The sequence below is a fragment of the Schistocerca americana genome, chromosome 5 (assembly GCF_021461395.2).
Source record: "Schistocerca americana isolate TAMUIC-IGC-003095 chromosome 5, iqSchAmer2.1, whole genome shotgun sequence".
Lineage (NCBI taxonomy): Eukaryota > Metazoa > Arthropoda > Insecta > Orthoptera > Acrididae > Schistocerca > Schistocerca americana.
Window position 1 is genome coordinate 359,060,539 of NC_060123.1, and position 24,795 is coordinate 359,085,333.

Here is a 24,795-nt window from a genome sequence, read left to right on the forward strand (position 1 = left end):
AAAGTGGTCACAAACAAATGCTACCAATCAAATGTTTTGTTCAATGTCCAGCACTGATAAAAACATGGGTTTGTTTCTTATTACAAACAAAATGATTTTTTAATGAAATTTAATGTGCCTGTTTCACAGAAAAGTCCCAGATTAGTCTAGGTCAGTATTCACTTTCATTAAATGTGTGAACTTTATCCAGTTGCTTCTGGAGTACTGGTTATTCCTCATGTTTTATTGTCACTGTTACCACATCATTAAACCCGACTTCCTGTAAAACTAATCTGCAGCTTCTCTATTGAATAAGCACATAAAATTCCATAATTGTTTACAAGATACTTTATAATCTTGCCAGTCATGCCTTGATAAATGAAGAACTGTTATAGCTGTTAAATGATCCTTTATTAAAACAGCCGGTTTCATAACTTACAGCTGCATTCTTAGGTATATATAATCAGTTTGTATAAAACCAAGATCATAATTTAATCCTGGCCTGAATTTTATATGAACTGATTATGCATACCTGAGGGTGTACTAAAAGCTGTGAAACCAGTCGGATTAATAAAGGATCATTCAGCAGCTGTTGCGCTGCTTCATACATCAAAATCACAATTGACTGTAGCAAAGAAATCAGTGGTTTCTATCAATATAGGGCTTCACATGAAACTTATGATAAGCAGTATTTTTTTGGGCTCACTGCATTGACACACTGCAAAAAATTAAACTGCAAATATTTATCAAAACATCTGAGAAAATTCGCTGGTTATGAGAGATGTTTGGTTTATTTATTTATTTTCATCCTTTTCACATTCACTGCTGGAAAAAATGCTTCCTCTGGACTTCAGTTACATGCATCTGTATTACTCCTGTATGTTATTTAATGATATCCACTCTTCTTCCATTAAATTGTAATTCCACTCTCTTAGTTCACCTCCATTAGTTGAGTGGTCAGCATGGCGGGATGCCACGCCAAGGAGCCTGAGTTAGATTCACGGCGTGGGCATGAGATTTTCTCCTCTCAGGGACTGGATGTTGTGTTGTCCTTATCATTATATCATCCCCATCTCTGACGTGCAAGTCGCCCAATGTGGCGTCAAATGCAATAAGTACTTGCCCTCGACGGCCGAACTTCCCCAAGTGGGGGACTCCTGGCCCACAATGCCATATACTCATTTCCATTATTTCCATTTTCTTAGAATCTAGCACAGAACTTCCTTTTTCAGTCTATGTACAATATAACTGAAGTACTCGTCGAACAATAAACCTCTGAGAATCATTTTGTGCAACAGCATATAATATCTCTTTTCTAAAAAAGTATACTTTGTGTAAAAAATTATGTTAAGATTGCAAACAAAGAATCAGTGTTCATATTTGTATTATATGTGTAACAAAAGAAAGCACAGTCTTCAAATTTTTTAGAGAGCAGGTAGGAAAACCTTGTCTGTTTGCACTTGCCTTTCCACTTTCAATCTCCATAATGTAAGCATCGTGGGTTGTAGTTGTAGTGAGTTCACAATATACCAATTTATTTTGAGCTAGTTAAGTGCTATTTTATTATTAATTCTATATTCCTAATTTTTAATTCATTGTTCATTGTGTTATGAGTCTCATTTTTCAGTATTTGTAGCAGAAAAGACACAACACTTCCATGTGCACCGATCCACCATTGATGTGATTTCATTACTAATCGGCAATATCCATTCTTACATATTGTATGTGCAGAACCCAGAATCATTCAGAAAAGAAGTCCAAGACTTTTTGAAATGAATGGTACAGCATAGAGTGACTAACAAACCATGATACACAAATTACGTCTACTAAAATTCAGTTGGTTCACATCCTCTGTTGCACCACTTCCAGCACCAATCTAGGATCACTATATTCCTGCTGGTAACAAAATTTTAAAATATTTGAGTTGTCAAGAGGTGGAAGCCATCTTAAATTGGTGACAACAGTAGTAAAACAGCCCAAAGAATGCAGTTTTGATAGTATGGCCAACCTGATTCTCATGGCCAAAACTTGGTTAGCTTTGTAGGACTGGCCAATCAGCCGACAAATGCCAAATAAGAACATAAAAATGGGATCCATTTCCATCTATGATTCAATGGCGTTCAGAACAGATGAAACAATTGGAATGGGAACCAGAATGTCAATGGAAACCATAATTATGGTAAGTGTCGTAAAGCCATAATCACAGTAAGTGCCATAATAACAGCAACAATAGTAGTAATAATAATAATAATAATAATAATTCCAGAAATGGACAGTGACAGTGGTGTCCATCAAACAACAGTAAAATCTGTCATGAGAACCTGCCTGACTTTAGAAATAATAGTAACCACAAAAGTTATTTTCAAAACAACATACAAAGTCATGTGGTTCAGGGTGACTGTCGAACACAGCATCCTCATGGGGATTAATTGAAGTGGAAAATGAACCTAAATCATCAAATGATGGCCCATCAGGCTAAATTCAGTCTTATCTTACCCCTAGCAGATTATCGAGAAACACATCGGAGGAGGAGGAAGAGGAAAGGGGGGGGGGGGGGGGGGGCACCTTGTCACAAGTTAGTTATAAGACCCATGTTAGACTAGGTAGTAACCAGACTGATCCTATATGCGTATCAATGTGTAATGGCAGCATAGGTCATTGCAACTAGTGAGTAGAAGAAAACACAAAATGTCGTGCCCCAAAGAATGAACTGATACAGGCAACAACACAAGAAAGGAGGCAGCAATATGCTGAAGTGACAAAAGTCATGGGAGAGCAATATGCACATACACAAAAGGTGATAGTACTGTGTACACTAAGCATGAAAGGGCAGTACATTGGCAGAGCTGTCATCTGTACTCATGTGATTTATGTGGAAAGGTATCCGGCGTGATTAAGGCCACATGATTGAAATTAAGACTGTGAATGCAGAATGGTAGTTGGAGCTAGACACATGGGGCATTCTGTTATGTCATCATTTTGGAATTCAAAATTCTGAGATGACAAGAGTGTGCCAAGAATACAAAATTTCAGGCATTACCTCTCAGCATGGGCAATGCAATGGCCAACGGCCTTCACTTAGTGACTGAGAGCAGCAGTGTTTGTGTAGAGTTGTCAGTGCTGACAGACAAGCAACATTACATGAAATAGCCTCAGAAATCAATGTGGGATGGACGACGAATGTATTCGTTAGGACAGTGCAGTGGAATTTGGCGTTAATGGACTGAAAAACTGTGGCCTGGACAGTAAGAGTCCCAATTTCAGTGGGTAAAAACTGATGCACCCATGGTCTGGAAGTAGCATTTTTGATTAGTAATGAAAATATCCTTGGTCCTGGGTTCGAAACCCACCAACACTTAAATTTTTATTATTAATGAGCATTGGCGGCAAACGACTTCCAGCATAAGTCACCCTCAGTCACCCAACGGCCATGTCAAAGAGGGCAGAGGAAAGGACAGAAGTTCAAGACACTCTCTTGTCCTTGGAGTGGGAAAATGCCCCTAAAGGTGGAAGAATCAGCAGTGATGAATGGTTTTAAGAAGCAGAAGGCAATGGAAACCCCTGCATTAAAGACACATAATGTGTATCCACGATGCCTGTAACTGAAAAATGTCATGATGATCTCTCCATTGGCAAAAGGTTCCAGAATAGTCCACTGGGAGAGGACTGCCAAGGGGGAAGTGACCATGAGAAAAGGACTGAATAACCAATGAAAGGATAATGTTCTATGAGTCAGGATGTGGAATGTCAGAAGCTTGAATGTGGTAGGGGAACTAGAAAATCTAAAAAGGGAAATGTAAAGGCTTAGTTTGCATGTATTAGGGGTCAGCGAAGTGAAATGGAAAGAAGACAAGAATTTCTGGTGGATGAGTATAGGGTTGTATCAACAGCAGCAGAATGTGGTATAACGGGAGTAGGAGTCATTATGAATAGGAAGGTAGGGCTGAGAGTTATGGATTGGAAGGTAGGGCAGAGAGTGTGTTACTGTGAACAGTGATAGGGTTGTTCTTATCAGAATCAACAGCAAACCAACACCAACAATGATAGTTCAAATATACATGCCGATGTTGCAAACTGAAGATGAAGAGATAGAGAAAGTGTGCAAGAATGTTGAAAGGTTAATACAGCATGTAAAGGGAGATGAAAATCTGGTAGTCAGGAGGAACTGGACTGCAGTTGTAGGGGAAAGCTAAGACTAAATGGCTGCCTGGAAGATGCGAAGAAATCATAAAAGAAACGGACAGAAGGACTGACTCAGCATGTAGGAAAGCCAAAGCAACCTTCGGTGAAATTAAAAGCAACGATGCTAACATTAAGAGTGCAATGGGGATTTCCACTGTTAAATACAGAGGAGAGAGTGGATATGCAGAAAGAGTACATTGAAGGTCTTTATCAGGGGTAAGATTTGTCTGATGTGACAGGAGAAAAAACAGGAGTCAATTTAGAAGACATAGGTTATCCAATATTAGAATAAGAACTTAGAGGGCTTTGGAGGACTTAATATCAAATAAGGCAGAAGGGATAGATAACATTCCATCAGAATTTGTAAATTCATTGGGGGAAGAGGCAACAAAATAACTTTTCACGTTGGTGTGTAGAAACATGAGTCTGGTGACATACCATCCAACTTTCAGAAAAATATCATCCACATAATTCCGAAGACTACAAGAGCTGACAAGTGTGAGAATTATCACACAATCAACTTATCAGCTAATGCATCAAAGTTTCTGATGAGGATAATATACAGAAGAACGGAAAAGAAAATTTAGGATGTGTTGGATGATGACCAGTTCGGCTTTAGGGAAGGTAAAGGCACCAGAGAGGCAGTTATGATTTTGCAGTTGATAATGGAAACAAGAAAGAAGAAACATCAAGACACGTTCATAGAATTTGTCAACCTGCAAAAGTGTTTGACATTGCTGAATTGTGCAAGGTGTTTGAAATTCTGAAAAAAAAAAAAAAAAAAAAATAGCGGTAAGCTATAGGGAGAGAACAGTAATATACAATACGTACTAGAGCCAGGAGGGAATAGTAAGAGTGGATGACCAAGTAGAAAGAGGGTGTAAGACAAGGACGTAGTCTTTTGCCCCTACTGTTCAATCTGTACATCAAAGAAGCAATGATGGACTTAAAAGAAGGGTCAGGAGTGGGATTGAAACTCAGGGTGGAAGGATATCAATGATTTGATTAGCTGATGACATTGCTATCGTGAGTGAAAGTAAAGAAGAATTACAGAATGTGCTGAATGGAATGAACTGTCTAATGAGTAGATAATATGGATTGAGAGTACATTGAAGAGAGACAAAATTGACGAGAAATTGCAGAAATGAAATCATTGAGAAACTTAACACCACTTTTGGTGATCACAAAGTAGATGAAGTTAAGGGATTCTACTACCTGGGCAGCAAAATAACCAATGATGGATGGAGAAAGGAGGACAGCAAAAGGGGACTAGCACTGACAAAAAGAGCCTTCCTGGCCATGAGGAGTCTACTAGTATCAAGCAAAGGCCTTAATTTGAGGAAGAAGTTTCTGAGAATATACGTCTGGAGCACAGCATTGTATGAGATGGACTGTGGGAATACCATAACAGAAGAGAACTGAAGCATTTGGGATGGGATGCTATTGAATATTGCAAATTTGGTGAACCGATAAAGTAAGGAATGAGGAGGTTCTTTGCAGAATTGGCAGGGAAAGGTAAGATGTGGAAACACTGAGCAGAAGAAGTGACAGGATGGTAGGACATCTGTTTAGACATCAGGGATTAACTTCCATGGTACTATAGGGAGCTATAGAGGCTGTGGCAAACTAGTCAGAAGACTGACAACAACAAAAAGGAGCTGACGGTAGGGTTCAAGTGTGGGTCCAAACCCTCGAAGTCATGGGCCCTAGTTGCCTACTTGGAGACCATTTGCACCCATTCATGAACTTCATGTTCCCAAACAATGATGTCATGTCACCAGGCCAATTGCTTTGAGGAACATTCTGGACAGACAGTAAATGATTTGGCAACCCAGTTTGCACGACTTGAATTCCATTGAACATTTATGGGATATAATCAAGACATCAGTTTGTGCACAACATTCTGCACTGGCAACACTTTCACAGTTATGAGTCCATGTCACATCGAGTTGCTACACTACACTACACCAGGCTAAAGAAAGTGTATTTACAGTTTGTATTAGAGGATGAGGGAACTAGGCCCTCTCCTATACTTTCCTGTCCAGAAATGCTGAATCGTGAGTGCAGTTGGCTTTAAGTCACATGGGGCTAGGATGCAGATGCAGTTTTTTGTGACAGTTGAAGTGGGTGATGGAGCAGCAGAATGCCCATTTCTAGTCATTGATCATTTAGTTACTGGTTGCCTAATAGGCACAGATTTTCTGAGAGAGAAAGACACAATAATTTATTGGTTCATAGGAAAATGTTTCTTAACACACAGCTGCAGCAATATTGAAGTAATTCAGGGCAGACGAAAGTTAAATCATGGAAAATATTGACAGAGCTATTGTATACAATTTTTAGGCACTGATGACAGCCATGACACTAGCCATCCCCATAACAAAGGATGAAATATCAGATTTAAAGGAACTAATAGGTGAATCTGCAGCAATTACATAAGAACGACAATGTAAGTTATATGATGTACTACTACAATATGTACTGGTATTTACATGAAAACCAGGCATTATTAAAACATATATGTACAGTATGGATGTTCAGCCCTTGATATGTTTTGCTGCAACACCTAATGATCCCCTGGTCAAAGCGAGCAGCAGTGAGAGATGAAATCAAGCAAATGCTAGAATGGAAAATAATTGAACCATCTATGGTATGCTACTGTAATCCATTGTTAGCATAAAGGAAGCCCTATGGAAGCTCTCATCTCACACTGGACACACACCCTATAAACAAAACAATTTTATCTGTATGCACAAGACATGAAACCTTGATGAACAATTACAAAAATTCCATGGTGCCAAATACCTTACAAATATTAATTTAAAAAGTTCACACTGGCAGATTCAATTAACCCCAGAATCTAGGAAGTATACGGCCTTTACTTTTGGTGGCAGACGTTACCAGTTTTGTGTGCTAGCTTTCAGACTTAATGTTAGTTCTGGAGTATTTGTCACAGATTCAGACACAGTACTACATCCAGAACTGTTAGAAAGTGTAACGTGTAAGTTGATAACACTCTCAAAGCAACGGTTACTTGGGAGGAACATTTACACATTCTAAAAAGAACACTAGAAAAATTTTCACAAGCGGGAGTAATACCAAATTTACAAAAATCTAAGTTTGCAAGAGACATCAGATTTCTAGGACTGTAAGAGAGAAGGTCAGATTTCTAGGACATATAGTATCCTCACAAGGAATAGGGCTAGATCCTGATAACATTAGCACAATCAAGAATTTCCCATATCCAGACACCAAGAAGCAGTTAAAAGCATTCCGTTGACTCTGCTCATTCTTTGAAACATTTCATTCCTGGCCAATTATTAAATAGCACAGCATTACTAAGTTTATGTAAGAAGAACACTTTATGGCTTTGGACATGAGAAAGCACCAATGACTTTGACACAGTAAACAAGCATTAATTAGTTCAGATATCTTGTGTCACCCTAATGTGGGCAAAGCTTTTGTGTCACTACAGATGCTTGAAACACAGATTTGGGCTCATGTCTGTTTCAAACTGATTCAGAACAGGATAAGTATGAAGTAAAAGTGATCAGCTTTGCAATCAGAACATGTTCTGAATGTGAGCATTCTTATGGAGCAACAGAATTAGAAACACTACAATTGTGTGGGCATTAAAAAGTTCAGTTACTACATGTATGGTGAAAACACACAGGGGTATATACTGATCACCAAGCTTTGAGTTTTTTGGTGTTGTGCAATCTATTAGACCTGCACTTAGTTTTTTGGGCTTTGCCTTTACAAGAACATTTGTCTGAAGTAATTCATACAGCAATGAAACAAAACATTGTAGTTGATGCATTGTCTAGATTGCCACAAAGTCTTACTAAAAATGCAGAAACATTAGAACAAGTGACAGACTATTGCATATTACCTATGAAAGACAAGCACTACAGACAATACTATACTGATGTGTATAAACATGGAAGAACTACAAGAAGCAGATTCACATTGGCACAAATGAGAACACAGTTAAAAAAGGATAAAAGATTACACAATAACGTATTACATACTCTAACACAGGCAATTCATGTGTATGAATTCCATCTGGAAATGTAGATAAACTTATTTGGTGTACACACCATGCCTGAGAATATAATGACGTCACAAACTGTGTATAGAAACTTAACCTATTTTGTTACTTTCTCAGTATGCCACGAAAAGTACATCGATTACTAATCCGTTCCATCATCTCTCAGAAAGCAAAATCCATCAGCAAAACTAGTAAGACAGAGTTGTATCTGACTGCCCATGGATGTATGAGATATGTTATTACATTAGATGACATTTTTTCCAAGTTTGTTAAGCTGTATGCTGGTAAGTGTGCTACAGCTGCAGTAATTACTGAAAGAATTTCTAATGATTTCATTCCCACACTAGAGAAACTCAAGTCACTTTTAACAGATGATGCATCTTACTTCACTTCTATAAATGGAGGCAGTTTTTGTAAGACAATGACACACAAATAATTTTAACATTATGCTTTCACCCGCACCAAAACCTTCCAAACATCTGTTTCATAAATTGAGCATGTTCACATGCACATGTTGGGTGCAGTATTTTAATTTGTTTGAGCGGGTAATAAACCATCTTCCTATTTATGACAGACAATACACTCCTGCACATTTGATGTTGAATGTCAGAGGAAGCAACTAGTAGGTAGAACCTCTTCCAAAATTTTACAGACAAGCAGAATCCTACGAAGGAAAGTTGCAGGCTTTCAAATGAAAAATGTGATGGTGGCCCTCAGAATTGAAATATTGAAGGTTTTGGCTGGTTTCATTGTCTAGGGGCTGGGATACATAGTTGCCACATTACAAGCCAAATATTGCTGAGTCTACAGTATACAATATGAATGTACACATGAATCAAATGGTTGAAGGTTCCTATCACTCGGCAATTGCGAATTTTGAATGCAACATAAAAATTTGTGAATGAAAGTTTGCAATTAAATAAAATATGCAGGTACTATTTTAATGACTTTAAATGATGAGTACGATAGCAGAAGTACCTTTAAGAAAGCCATTTATTATTGCAAAACACTTATTGGTGTTGATGGTCCAGCAATTTAATAAAATATAAGTTGAATAACAGGGTAACAATAGATTCCTACTTCATGTAATTAGCTATGAACAACAACATAGCTTGCGAGATATTCACGTCTAAACGCATACTACGTCTTCAATGCAGAAGCCACGGAAATCTCTCAAGTGCACAAGTTGGCCACAAGCATGTGCAAACTGCTCCACTCTCCCAGTAATTTCTGTGACTCTGTCACTGCTTCCCATCCAACACTTGCCCTGTTCTGTCCAGCACTCCTTCCCCACTTCCATCCAGTCTCCCCATTAATGAGTGCTGTGACTGGCTAGAGTGCTCACACCATTTCTCCAAGCCAACGCACACTCACAAACGTATTGAAACCCATACAAAATACTGGATTTACATTTAAATAACTTGAAATTAAATAAATATTCCTACGGCTGGACTATGAACACACTCTAACACACATTATTAAATATGTAAACAAATAAAATAAACATATATCAAAGGAATAGAAATGAAAGCAGGCCAGTAGCCTAATGTGTCTGTGCTTTCTAAAACACAGTAAATATTTGACCAATTTCTTCATGAATAGTATATTTCGGATATAAACAAAGACATAGATGAATAAATATATTTATAAGCAAGCTCCTAACATTTTTTCATGTCACTGTGGAGTACTTATGGACTCACATGATTAATAATAATGAACCACTTTGACTTCCTATAAGTCATGTACTATTCAAGTTACTTCCCTGTAATTTGTACCAGTTTAGGTTTACATTAATAGCTTTCTAAAGACACATTGATCAACAAAATCGCATGAACTGTTTCAGTTTTGGAAATTCATTGCTGGGTGTTACTTGTATAATTTACAGTCAGATTCTAAACTTTAAACTAATAATGATATTGATCACACCATCAGAATCGTCGTGCAAATAATGGTAATGTAAATGTTTATTTTTGAGGTATCATGATTCCTCTGATTATTATTAATTTCGACATAAGCTTTGAAATGTCTGCTTTTATGGTTTCACAAAGTCCACCATCACTGGCACTCCCGACATACACATCTCCTTCATCGACACAAAGCACAGTCCTCGACACTGTGTCAACATGGAATTCCCAGCCACACGGTTGGCCTGGACCATGTTCTGGGGCTACCCCTCTTGCTCAGGCCTATGTCCGGCACCACGTGGTTGCCCTGTTGAGTGGCCCACATGGCCATGCCAACTCCGAACTTAGAATATTTTCAGGGTGCCACAACTCGCCCGTTACCTCACAAAAGTAAGGTTTGTACTAATCACACTTGCTTGTCAGGCAGATGTTAGAAAATAACAGTACACAAAACCAGTGAGCAAACAATATGTAGGGTAAGTACTTACTTCAAGAATATTTGTTGTGCTGAGTGTTGAATGAACTAAGAACATCAAACTTCAAGATTCCACATTTTGCTTTAGAATAAGCATCAAATTTGCAACACATCTATAACCAGTGGTATGAGGTCTACAATAGCTGGTATTGTATTTATCTGTTTGTGTACAATTAGAAGAAGACATGCAGTAACACCAACTCACTTTTATCTATGATTTTCTGCATTTGTTATAATGTCAAGTATTTTCACCTGTATAAGGTGTGTGCAAAAGTGTGTGACAGACTTACACAATGCTGAATGCTTTGCATGCTTAACACATTTTAATGCTATGACAGGTATTTTCTGAAGAAAATAAAGGATTGTCATGAACTAATAAAGAACTGTGAATATAGTAAAATGCCAGAGTGTGACACCCTGCCAAGAAAGGAAAACAGCCACACAGGTGCACTGCACTATTTATCACATATCACCTAAACACAACACAAACACACTCCTGTATGTCATGTACTGGCCTATTCACAAAGTAAATACCAGTAGTATACTCACACAACATATGGCTTAGCAACACGAATGGTAGTGTGCTGCTGATGTGAAAATTGTAGAGGTTCAAGTCTCTGCTCTTTTTTTAATAAGCATTTGTTTGTTTTGTAATTGAATCATTTCTAGTAGGCTTATTTTGCTATTTTGCACTTACATACTATAAGCAGTGAAGTGTTTTAGTGACCTTTCTCTAACCTGACTTTTAAGTGTATGTAATTACTTGAAGTATTAATTTCAAGATTTATGAATTTTAAATTCAGATTTTTGAACCATATTTTAAAAAGCTGAAAATATGTTGAATGAACTTTGTAAAAATTTGTGTCTTGTAATAAGAATAACATTAGCAGGTAGAATGACTTGGTCAAGAAAAATCTGTAAATGTAAAAACCCACAGTAAATAAGAAATAATATAGTGAAGAACAAACTAGTGGTGTGCATCTGATAAACAGTGACCACTGTGTGTAGGGGACAGAAAAATTATTGCAACACGTGAAATCCTGATCCTTAGTGGAATGCTAAATAGTCATTAGGACAAATGAATAGCATTCCTGCCGAATATAAGATATACACTTAACTTGGCAGCAAATTGAAGCCACTTCCTTCAAAAGGGTATGCTACCAAAAGGGTGATGTTGGAGTCACATGCACAGAAACTCAAAATGCATCTCCAGCACCAACACTCACTGTAAAAGTTCCACGTCATGTAAACACTGTGTTCCATGTCCGGTGGTCATGCTTGAACTAAGCCACAGCACACCAGCGGCCAAATGTAATTGTCGGCGGACTTCTGTGCGGTGGATGTTATTGACCATTTAAATATACTCATTAATATATGTACAAGAAAACAAACTTGTGGACATGTTAATATTCATATTAACTCAATAATTTTTAATGTTATAGATAAGCAATCTACTATCCAAACAGAAAACAAACTTTCAGCTTTATCTGAATTTCCATGAAGTCATGTTATTCCCACACTGTGAATGATGTCCAAGTATTTCCTATTGACAGAATATGATAAAAAATTAAATGTTTTTGTTGTAAACCTATGCTATCAACTATTGTAAAGGAATGAATCCAAGATATTTTTATAGTGTATGTGTATTTCTCTGTGTGTTTTAATTCTGAATGCACCATAGAAGTGCACCATTTCAAGGGACTTATGCCAATACGCAAACACTAAGCCTTGGCTTTTCTGTGTGTATACTTGTGGACAGTGGGGTGGACAACCAGGAAGACAACAATGTGTGGATGCGCCGCAAGCATTCCCAGGAGATCAAACCAGCCAGCCTGGTGATACCACACAGCTGCGTCTGCTGTTAGCACCCAAGTCTAATGTCACAGTCCACGTCTGGTATCGCTCCTCTGATGAAGTTGCAGTCAGCATTGTTTCGTGTGCACAACTCAACAATTGTTCAAAATCAACGCTCACCCCCAGAGCACCATGTTGCTCTTATGTCCCACTGATAAAGGTCAAGTGTACCAAGAACTTCACCATAACTGAACAGAACCACTGTTTTTATCAGACGAGAAAAAGGAATGTACATATTAACTTTTCTTTCCAATGTTTCAATGTATAAAGATTGAATGACTGAGCAGTAAATTTTATTATAGTTATTCAGGGGGCGCTATAATATCCTTGTCTAAAAAACTATATTTAATGTAAAGATTTATGTAAAGAAAGCAGCCAAAGACTCAATGTTCATATGTGCATGATCTGTGCAATAAAATAAGCTATAGACTTCAAGTTATTTAGAGAGCATCTAGGAAAAGCCTGGCTGTAAGCACTTGTCTTTCTGCTTTCAACCTCCATAATGTAAGCATCATGTGTTATAGTTGTAGTTATTTCACAGTATACTAACTTATTTTTAGTTACTTATGTGCTATTTTATTATTAATCCTCCCATCCGTATGTTTATTGTCATTATTCATTGTATTATGAGTCTTATTTTTCAGCATTTCTAGCAGGGAAGACATAACACTTTTATGTGGCTTGGCTGCAATTCACCATTGGCATGATTTCACTACTAATTTGCACTTTTCATTCTTAACTTTGTGTCTGTGGAACCTGCAGTCATTTAGAAAAGAAGTCTGCATTTGTTTTAAATCAATCATACAACACAGAGTGACTAACAAATCATGGTATGCAAATTATGTTTACTAAAATTCAATTGGTGCACATCCTCTGTTGCACCACTCCCAGTGCCAATCTGGGACTACAATCTTCATTCTGGTAATGAAATTTCAAAATGTTTGAGTTGGAAGACGTGGAAGCAAACTTACAAACATCAAACTTATTCTCATAGTATGTCCATATAACACAGGAATAAGTTTGATGTTGTTACATGAAGTGATGCATATTTTCAGTGGTTTGTTGTTCAGTATATACTTAAGTTATATTGTTCATAGTTTTCCCACATGCATTATAAATATTCTGTCCCTGTTTAATACAGATCATGTTAGTGTTTATAAGTGGCTCCACTTGAGGACTGTGGAACTGACATGCATGTTACATCTGCTGTAACCTGTTGCATAGATATCATCTGAATGTAATTACTGGACTCTAACCAATGACAGGTTGATATTTCTATTATATGCTTTGTCTATATACATGTTTTTATCTTTCTAACAAAATCCAGGAAGGAATGTAACAATAATATAAAAAGGATAGTGGCTATTCAATAAGTTTTTGACCAACAAGGCAAAGGCCTTTTTGTTACGCCTATGTTTTTGTTATGCCTATCTGAGACTCAACATCTCCACTATACAGTGAGTAGCATCTATCCTTTTCATTATATTTTTATTCTATCTGTGCTTATAGGTAAATATAACAATAGGTAAATATAACAATAAAAACAATCACTTTTTGACAGTGTAATGTAATAGGATAGATAAAAAATATACTCACCAAGTGGCAGCAGGACGTGCACATAAAAGTAGGTTATAATTAGGCAAGATTTTGCAGCCAGTGGCTCATTCTTCCAGCAAATTGATTGAAGGGGACAGGAAAGAGGGTGAAGGAAAAGGACTGGACAGGTCAATGAAAAGGGGTAAATTTCAGAAAAGCCACTCAGAACCACAGGTCAGGGCAGACTTACTGTGTGGGATGGGAAGGAAAGGCTCATTGTTGGGGACTGCACCGGACAAGATTTAAAAATCTGAGAGCTTAAAGATGGAAGACATGGTAATATGCAAGCAGATATTTAGATTTATTAACTACATTCATCAGAGGTAAATGTACTGACATGTTGTGATCAGTATACCTAACTGTGTGAAAAGTTTTCTACGTGAGGTTCGTGGAGGAACCCCACACATGATTCTGACTGCTCTGTTCTGAGCAGTTAAGATTTTTTTTCAGGTTGGTGGGTTACCCCAGAAGATTATAACGTAACTCATTAACGAGTGAAAGTATCCAAAGTAAGCTGATTTTAAAATGTTGATGTCCCCAAAATGAGTAATGATTCTTAGAGCAAAAGTTGCTGATGAAAGCCTTTTTAGAGTAAGGGACACATGCTGTTCCCTGTTGAGCCTACTGTCAGTGTGAACCCCCAGGAATTTAGTGGAGTGCACCTGTTCTAGTTCCTGGTTGTCATGAGCAATTACCATATTTTCTAAAGTTTTATTTCTTGTGTGGAACTGTATAAAATTAGTTTTTTTAATATTAACTGAAAGAGAATTAATTGAAAACTGAGCTGTAACCTCTCTGAGTATATCATTAACATCAGTCTCCAGATCAGCAGTAGACTTACCATCTACTACAATGCTTGTATCATCAGCAAACATTGTGAATTCACAATTTTTACTAATGGACAGGGGTAAATCATTAACACGTATTAAGAACAGCAAGGGTCCAAGGACAGATCCCTGGGGAACTCCATGCTGAATTTTGTCCCATTCAGAATCCACTAGATTAGAAGATCCTTTGTTGCAGCCATTTAGAACCACCTTTTGTTTCCTGTCTTCAAGATATGATTTTAGCCAGTTACCTATAGGCCCTTTGATTCCGTAATGATAGGCCTTCTCCAAGAGTACCTTGTGGTTTAGACAATCAAAGGCCTTGGAAATATCACAGAATACACCAGCTGGTGACTTCTTACTATTAATAGACTCCACGACATCATTTGTGAGTGAATATATGGCACACTCTGTGGAAACCCCTTTTTGAAAACCAAACTGTCTGTGGTTAATATTATTAAGTTTATCAAGATGTGCCACAATCATGTTATACACTACCTTTTCAAGAACCTTTGAAAATGTTGTTAAGAGAGAGATAGGACAATAATTTTTGACATCTGTAGAATTGCCAGACTTAAAAAGGGGTCTCACAATGGCGTATTTCATTCTCTCTGGAACAACTCCCTCATAAAGAGACGTGTTGCAAATAGGAGCAAGTACTACACTCACATCATTGCTGCAGGCTTTCAACAGTTTACTAGAGATGTTATCTATACCTGAAGATCCTTTACATTTCAATGAGTGAATTTGTTTTTTTATTTCATTAACAGTTGTGGGAGTTACATTTATATCATTAAAACATTGGGGGAGGTTAAGTTTAAGAATATATGCAGCTTCCCTTAGGTCACCACTGCAACCTATTTGACAAGTGACAGAAAGTGGTCGTTAAATGTGCCTGCTATCTGTTTACTGTTAGTTATTTCCAAATCGTTAATTTTTAGGACAGCAGTTTTTACAGTCAGATGGTGCAGTACCTGTTTCCGTCTTTATTACATTCCAAATCGTTCTGATTTTATTATTTGAACAGTTAATTTCAGATTGTATGCATATACTTTTAGATTTTTTAATGACTTTAGTTAAGATTTTACAGTATGTCCTATAATAATTCATCTGGAGGGAATTATTGGATTGTGTGGATAATATATACAGTTCTCTTTTTCTCTGGCATGATATTTTTATGCCCTTGGTGAGCCATGGTTTTTCACTTGATTGCCTGTTCTGCAGTCTACAGACCATTTTTGGAAAGACACTTTCAAATATACCTGATAATTCATCAGTAAATAAATTGTATTTTGTATTAACGTCATTTGCAAGATAAACATACCTCCAGTCAGTCTCCCGAATGCATAATTTGAAGTTTTGGATATTTTCCTCATTCATGTTTCTAATGGTTTTCCACTGTACTCCAGTATTTGTATTTAAGTTGTCAATTGTGAGTATTTGCCCATCATGATCAGGGAGACCATTTATGACTTTTTCAACTTTGATGTGATGAGTTCTACTCATATCTACAAAGATATTGTCTATTAGAGTGCTGGAAGTCGCAGTAGTTCTTGTGGGAAAACTGACAGTGGAGACAAGATTGTAGGTATGCATTAAATTTGCAAACTCTGTCTTAGAAGATGAGCTTTCTAGGAAATCTATATTAAAATCTCCAGTCACCATAATGTTCCTATTTTTCCTTGTGAGATACAATAGCACAGAATTTAATTGTTTCATGAATACTTTAAAATTACCAGATGGAGCTCTGTATACTGCTATGATTACCAGTTTCTTGTTAGCTTCTACTATTTCTGTGACACATGCCTCAAAGTCTTTCTCTACACAATATTTCTCTACATCTATTGTATTAAAGGACAGGCTGTTTTTCACATAAATAGCTGCTCCACCTTTGCACATATGCTTTCTACAAAATGAGGTAGCTAATACATAGTTTGGAATATTGAGCATTTTGATTGCAAAAGTGACATGGTGTTCTGTCAGACAGAGAATATGAGCACAATTTGCGCCTGTTGGTTCATCAATATTTACAATGATTTGGTCTAACTTACAGAGAAGGCTTTGAATATTCTGGTGAAAAATTTTGAGCTTATTTTTAATTACATGATTGGTTGTGGTGCTGCTACTGTTGTGACTGAGTCTTATTTCTTTTGACATACCAGTATTACAGGAACACCCACCCATCCCCTTGCCTGTAGCCACTCCTGAACAGCACAGCCTTGTATTCCAGCATTGCACCCACTATTCTTCTTGTCCCTCCTCTACTTCTCTTCTTTTCCACTCCAACCCCTCCCCCCTCCATTTCTATCCTCATGACTGCACCTATCTCTCCTACTTTGTCTCCAGCTTGCCCTGCATGCTCCCACAAGCAGCATGTTACTGTCCGCCAACCATACCTCCATCACCCTTACTCTGTTATCATTGCCCCAGCAGTCTCCTGACCCACACCACTTGCTTCTGCCATCATGCACAGTTGCTTGCAGTCTGACCTCAGTGACTAGATACAGTGGTCATTTTGTGTGTGAGTTGTACTTGCATAAATGCGCATGTGTTGTCCAGAATGACATGTGTTGTCTACTTTAGATGGAGACCTTTGGGCAAAACGCTCACATGTTTAGCAGTTTTTTGTTGTGCCTGTCTGTGAGTCACCCTCTGTAATACCGTCATATTACGGAACATCTAGAATAGTTGAACAGCAGATAAAATATTTTCAATTACTAATCTTATTACACACCAGTGGCATACAAACAGACACATATACAGAACAAGTGAACAGAAATCTCAGTATTCACATATCAGCCCATAGCAACTTCATAAGAAGACAGCCAGAGTAACACTGTCTACTAAATGAACAAATGCAGCAACTAGAGCAACATTATGCAGGCAAGAATCTCAGCCATCTACTCAGTAATACTACAGACAACATGACTACGTTGAGCTACCTACTATACTGATACTGGACTGCAGCTGGCAACCCCATCTAATTGCTCATAGAATTTCACACCACATTTGAAATCACAGGTGGTTAGTATATGTTGAGAGAGTTTGACTGTGCTCTAATCAAAGTTTACCTTTAGTCAAGCTAAGGAATCTTCCACAGGTGTCCTGTGCAAAGTGATGGTATTCCAAGGATTACACTTGGACAAGAAGGTCCTACATGTCAGCCTTGAGGTCGCAACACTTTTCGCCCATACAGCACTGGAAGATTCCTTATCTCTGGACAAACATTTTGATAATGACACAGTCTGAGTCTTTTAACATGTTCTAACCATCACTTATTTCAAATGTGTGAAATTCTGTGAGAAAATAGACAGGATTCTCATGGGTACCCTTTGGCTCTGCATATGGGTAATCCATACCTGGAACAGTTCAAAGATGTAGCACTAAATACTGCTTGCTTAAAATCAAAGCATTCTACAGATACATAGATGACACATTTGTGGTGTGGCCAAACAGCACAGAACACCTACAGCAGTTTCTATTTCATCTCAGTGGCATTCACAGCAGGATCAAGTTCACTGTGGAGTTCAAAGAAAATGTACACCTACCCTTCTCGAAATTTTGATCGAGAGAAATGGGAGACTTGGACTATGGTAATGATATGCATATGGACATTTACCTTAATTCTGGGAGTTGCTATCATCCATCTCAACAGAGCTTGATACCAACCACCATAGTATATAAAAGAGCCAGGGCCATCTGCAACATGTAGAGTTTGCTAAATGAGTTACAGCATCTGCAGGAGACTTTCAGTAAAAATGTGTTACAATGAGATAGAAATATGATGTGCCTTAAAGGCAGATAAGAGGAGGGAGGAGAAACCAGAACAAGGTAAATGTGTGCCATACCTGTGATATGCAGGGCTGCCAACAGGCATTAAGATGAAAATAATGGACATACATCAAATAAATACCATTCTCCATGCAACCTGGAAAATTAAGGACATGCTTGGCTCATCCAAGGACTGTACACAGCAGTCATTTACAGTATTTACAGTATTGAGTGCAAATATGGGATTCAGTACTTTGGGCAGTCACACTGTTGCATCTCGCACCTCCATACGGAACACAACAGAAATGTTCGACCAAACCTTGACAAATGACCTCACTGTTCACTCAGCCTCTGTATTAAGCAACTAACAAGTTAAGCTGTAAGAAATACATCATCTTAATTTCAGTTAACTTAATCCACCTAATTTCAATTAAAAAAAATTACTGTATGGTAAACTTCATTGTAATGAAGAAACCCGCTGTTACGTAAACACTGTTCATCCTTTTACATCGGCATGGCTACCACCTAGTTATCAGTTAGGATGAATGGGCATAGGCAGAGGGTGTGTTCCATTGACTCACAATATCCTGTTGCAGAGCAAGATGACAACATGACAGTCATGATCTTAGTGCCTGTTTTACCATAAGCACCATCTGGAACTAGTGCTGCAACATGTCCTTGGTTCTCGCCACCCTCCTTGCCTTAATATGTGTTAAGTATTTCCATCTCAGCATTTCTTAACAGTAATTACTCATTTCTTCACTCCATTTTAATTTCTATAACTTCCATTTTCCAACCTGTCTACTTTTCGCTGTCCCCACACCCCCCTCTGTTACATACAACGCTCTTAACTTTTCACTCTTATCAACTCATGCAAAAAGTGTAGGCAGTAAATCTGTCTCACATATTACCCTATCTTCCACCTTTAAACTCTCAGGTTTTTGAATCTCATCCAGTGCAGTCCCCAACAATGATTCTTTTCTTGTCATTCTTTCTGATAAGTCTCCCCTGACCAAGTGTTCTGGATGACTTTTGTGACTGTACCCCTTTTCCTAAACCTCTCCAGCCCTTTTCCTTCACATCCTCTTCTTTCCCCTTCAACCCTTCTGCCAGAAGAAGGAGCCACTGGCTACAAAACATTGTCTAATTATAACCTTCTTCTATGTGCATCTCTTGCTGCCACTTGGTGAGTAGATTTCTTATCTATCTCATTGTGTTTATAGGCTGATTGATAATGACTTGAAAGTCTTGGTTACAGCCAGGTAGGATACCACCCGAATGCTTTCACCCATGACATAGTTGCACTGCACTGTATTGTGTTGTGTGAAGTCATCAAGCCATGGGGTGTTTGTTTTGGTCAGGAAGCAAAATGTTGCTGTAGAGGGTGCAAATGTATGAAGAAGTGGTTTGCTCTAGCAGTTTATGTCATAGGTATCATGGACTAGGATTGAGCTGTTGAAGTTACCTGGAGATTGGGATACCAGATTTTGTAATAGTGAGAGACTGGGATCATGGGTTGTCTATTGGTAAAATGTTCTAGGGCTGAACTGTTGTAGTCTTCAGTCCAGAGACTGATTTCATGCAGATCTCCATGCTACTCTATTCTGTGCAAGCTACTACTGCAACCTACATCCTTCTGAGTCTGCTTACTGTATTCATCTTTTGGTCTCCCTCTATGATTTTCACCCTCCACACTTCCTTTCAGTATTGGTGATCCCTTGATGTTTCAGAATGTTTCCTATCAAACAATCCCTTCTTCGAGTCAGGTTGTGTCACAAATTTCTTTTTTCCCCAGTTCTATTTGGTACCTCCTTAGTTATGAGATCTACCCATTTAGTCTTCAGAGTTCTTCTGTAGCACAACATTTCAAAAGCGTCTATTCTCTCCTTGTCTGAACTGTTTATCATTCATGTTTCACTTCCATACATGGCTGCACTACGGAAGAATACCTTCAGAAAGGACTTCCTAAAACTTATTTCTATCTATATTCTATGTTAACAAACTTCTTTTCTTAAGAAATGCTTTTCTTGCCATTCCCAGTCTATATTTTATACCCTCTCTACTTCGGCCATCATCAGTTATTTTGCTACCCATATAATATAACTGATCACCTACTTTAAGTGTCTTGTTTCCGAATCTGATTCCCTCAGCATCACCTGATTTAATGTGACTACATTCCATTATCCTTGTTTTGCTTTTGTTGATTTCATCAGAGGTTTTATTTCTTATATTTGGTGTTTAATTCCTACTCAAAATTTTTCTTTGGTTCCTTTACTGCTTGATCAATATACAGATTGAATAACATAGGGGATAGGCTATAACCCTGTCCCACTCCTTTCTCAACCACTTCATCCCTTTCACACACCTTGACTCTTTTGTGTGGTTTCTGTACAAGTTGTAAATAGCATTTTTCTCCTTCAATTTTACAGCTGATGACTTTGGAATTACAAAGAAGTATTCCAATCATCACTGTCAAAATCTTTCTTTAAGTCTACAAATGCTATAAACATAGGTTTTCCTTTCTTTAATCTGTCTTCTAAGGAAGGTTGTAGGGTCAGTACTGCTTTGCATGTTCCTACATTTCTGCAGAATCTAGACTGATCTTCCCAGAGGTTGGCTTCTACTAGTTTTTCCATTCATCTGTTAGTATTTTGTAACTGTGACTTATTAAACTGATAATTTTATAATATTCACACCTGTCAGCACCTGCTTTCTTTGGAACTGGAATGATTATGTTCTTCTTGAAGTCTGAGGGTATGTCCCCTATCTCGTACATCTTGCCCACCAGATGGAAGTGTTTTGTTATGGCTGGTTCTCCAACACCATCAGTAGTTCTGTTGGAAAGCTGTCTACTCATGGAGCCTTGTTTCAACTTTAGTCTTTCATGGCTCCATTTTGCACTTCCTATTAATCCTTATCCAGGTGTTTGTGTTCCCTTTTGTCTGCTTTATTTACTGCATTTTTATATTTTCTTCTTTCGTCTATTAATTCAATATCTCCTATGTTATCCAAGGATTTCTACAAGGCCTTGTCTTTTTACTCACTTAATCCTCTGCTCTATTTCATCTCTCAGAGCCACCCATTTGTCTTCCACTGCATTCCTTTCTCCTGCTCTCGTCAATTGTTGCCTGAAGCTCCATCTGAATCTTTCAACAGTCTATGGTTCTTTCAACTTATCTAGGTTTCAGCTCCTTGTTTTCCTACCTTTTCTGCAATTTCTTCAGTTTTAATCTACAGTCCATAACCAAAAAACTGGGTCAGATCCTACATCTGACTCTAGAAATGTTTCACAATTTAAAATCTGGTTCCAAAATCTCTGTCTTACCATTATATAATCAATCTGAAATCTTCCGGTGTCTCCAGGTGTCTTCCACATGTACAGCCTTCTTTCATGATCCTTACATTAAGTGTTATCATTGATTAAATTGTGTTCAGTGCAGAACTATACCAGACAACTCCCTCTTTCATTCCTTTCCCCCAATCCATATTTACCTACTATTTTTCCTTCTCTTCCTTTTCCTCCTATAGAATTCCAGTTCCCCACCGCTATTAAATAGTGGTCTCCTTAAGTATCTGAATGATTTCTTTTAACTCATCCTACATTTCTTCCATCTCTTCATCCGTGGAGCTAGTTGGCATTAAAACTTGTACTACTATGGTAGGAGTCGGTTACAATAATGCTTTCACAATATTGTTCATTGTGGCTTACCGGCATTCCTATTTTTATATTCTTTATTAAACCTACTCCTGCATTGCCCCTATTTGATTTTATATTTATAACCTTGCATTCACCTGTTCCTCCTGCCACTGAACGTTACTGATTCCCACTATATTTAACTTTAACCTACTCATTTCCTCTTTTTAAATTTTTTTACCTATCTGCCTGATTAAGGGATCTAACATTACATATTCAGGTCTGTAGAATGCCAGATTTGTTTCTCCTGATGATGACATCCTCATGAGGGACTATTTTACATCCAGAATATTTTGCCCAAAAGGGCACCATCGCCATCTAACCACACAGTAGAGCTGTATGCCCTCAGGAAAAATTATGGCTCTAGTTTTCCAGAAAAGGAGATTTAGTCATTGCTCTCACCCATCCAGCTCCTTCCTTGTTTTGATACCAGCACTACACAACCCTCATTCCACCATCCCACCCAATCTTCTCATTTTGCTCCTTTTCTGCTACCCCCCCCCCCCCCCCCCCAAATCACCCAACTTTCCCCTTCCCTCCATCAATCCTCCCAACTGCACCTAACTGCCCTACCCTCTTTCCATCTCGTCCCAGCGGTGCTCCCCAGAAGCACTTCCCTGGCCCCATCCATATCTTACATCCATGCCCCTCCCCATCCCAGCCTCCTCCTTACCCCAAACGATTACCACTCCCTTCATGCACCGGTGCTGCTTGCAGTGTGGGATCAGTAGCCAGAGACTGCAGTCATGTGTGTGAGAGTTGTGTTTGTGTGTGTGTATGTGTGTGTGTGTGTGTGTGTGTGTGTGTGTGTGTGTGTCTTTTGTCTGTTTTTGACGGAGTCCATACTGGCTGAAAATTGATTTGTGACTGTCTTCTTGTTGTGCCTATCTGCGACTCAGCCTCTCTGCTGTATGGTGAGTAGCAACTTTCCCTTTCATAATATTGGTACATTCCATCCTGGATTTTTCATTGTTTAAAGTTTAAAGTCTCTATCCTCTACAACATTCGCATAAAAATCCTGAAATCCAGATACAATAAGATCTACATAGTGTCTTTAAACATATTAAAAATCCAGTTTTAATTTGAGCTAAGTCCAGAGTTATGTTTCTTCCCAATACAGGCAAAAATTTTGTGTCTGGTAAGGTTCCTCACTTGCAACCTGGAAGACGCATTGCTTTGTGCAGTGGAAGTGGCAAAACAGTGGCTGAAAATGCAAGGCTACTGTTGACGTATTACTGGCAAGAATGCTAGAAAATTCACTGCAGCCTGTGGTTCAATGAAGATCATGACAGTCACGGTGATATCACAATAAATGAATGCAGCAGTCATTTGACAGATCTGTACAGAGATAGACTGACTGTATAGCCAGACTTTGCCCAATCAAATTCTGTAAATGAACTGTATGTGATGTGGTTTGTATTGTATCAAAAGGTTCAGTACATGAATAATTAACAGGAAGGAGTGGTGTCATTTAGTGGAGATCAAATATTAAGGTAACATTTCAACCAACATGGAATAAGAAGTAGTAGTGAAGTAGTCTGCAGCTTCGAAACACTCACAGTTATTCAGGCACTGTTTTTTGAATGCATGGTGTCTGTTCCTTTGAAAGAATAGACATAATGCAGATCCTGCAGCTGTGGAACACTACATGTAAATTGAAGGGGGATCACTGTTATCAGTTGCAGTGGGACATTAAGTGGAATCAGCAGTGACTAGCAAAAATGTGTACCAGACTGAGATTCAAATCCAGGATCTCCTGCTTACTGGGCTATCTCGGTACGCTTCATGGCCGATCCGCATTCCCATGGAGTGCCACCTATCTGCTGTCACTGTCCTTATACTCCTGTTTGCTACTTAGAGATTCCCACAGGAGGTCAGAGTTATTTACACAGTAACCACTGTGCCATCTGCGCATGGTGGAAATGTGGATGAGCCGTGAAGCATGCCGATATAGTCCATACAGATGTGATAATACTATGTCCCAGATGGTGCAGTGGTTAGCACACCTGCCTAATAATCAGGAGATCCTGGGTTCAAATCCCTGTCCCGTACACATTTTCGCTCATCACCACTGATTCCACTCACTGTCCCACTGCAGCTGATAGCAGTGACCGCCCTTCAATTTACATATTCTGACAATGGTTTGCAATGCAAATGTCAGAATTGATAATCTATGGCAACCATAGTCTTTTTCTAATCAATTATCATAGGACAGAACACTTCATTATGGCTCAATTATGTGTCAGGAATAAGTAAAACACTTCAACCTATTGTGCACTGATGAGTGTAATATCAAAACATGTAAGAGAAAAAAGGATTTACACTAGCTTTGGAGCTCTTACCCTTTCTTCTTGCAAAGGTGCACACATTCACACATGAAACCACACAGAGGCCTAAACATGCACTCCCACAGCCACGGTTATTCTTGCCACAGCCACTGGAGTGCATGTTTTGGTGTCTGT

At 38.3% G+C, this 24,795-nt stretch overlaps 1 protein-coding gene across 1 annotated transcript in view; it reads left to right on the forward strand.

The window, feature by feature from the left end:
• Positions 1-24,795, forward strand: part of LOC124616382 (neural-cadherin-like) — a 312,303-nt gene that overhangs the window by 112,330 nt on the left and 175,178 nt on the right. The gene's annotated exons all lie outside the window — the stretch shown is intronic.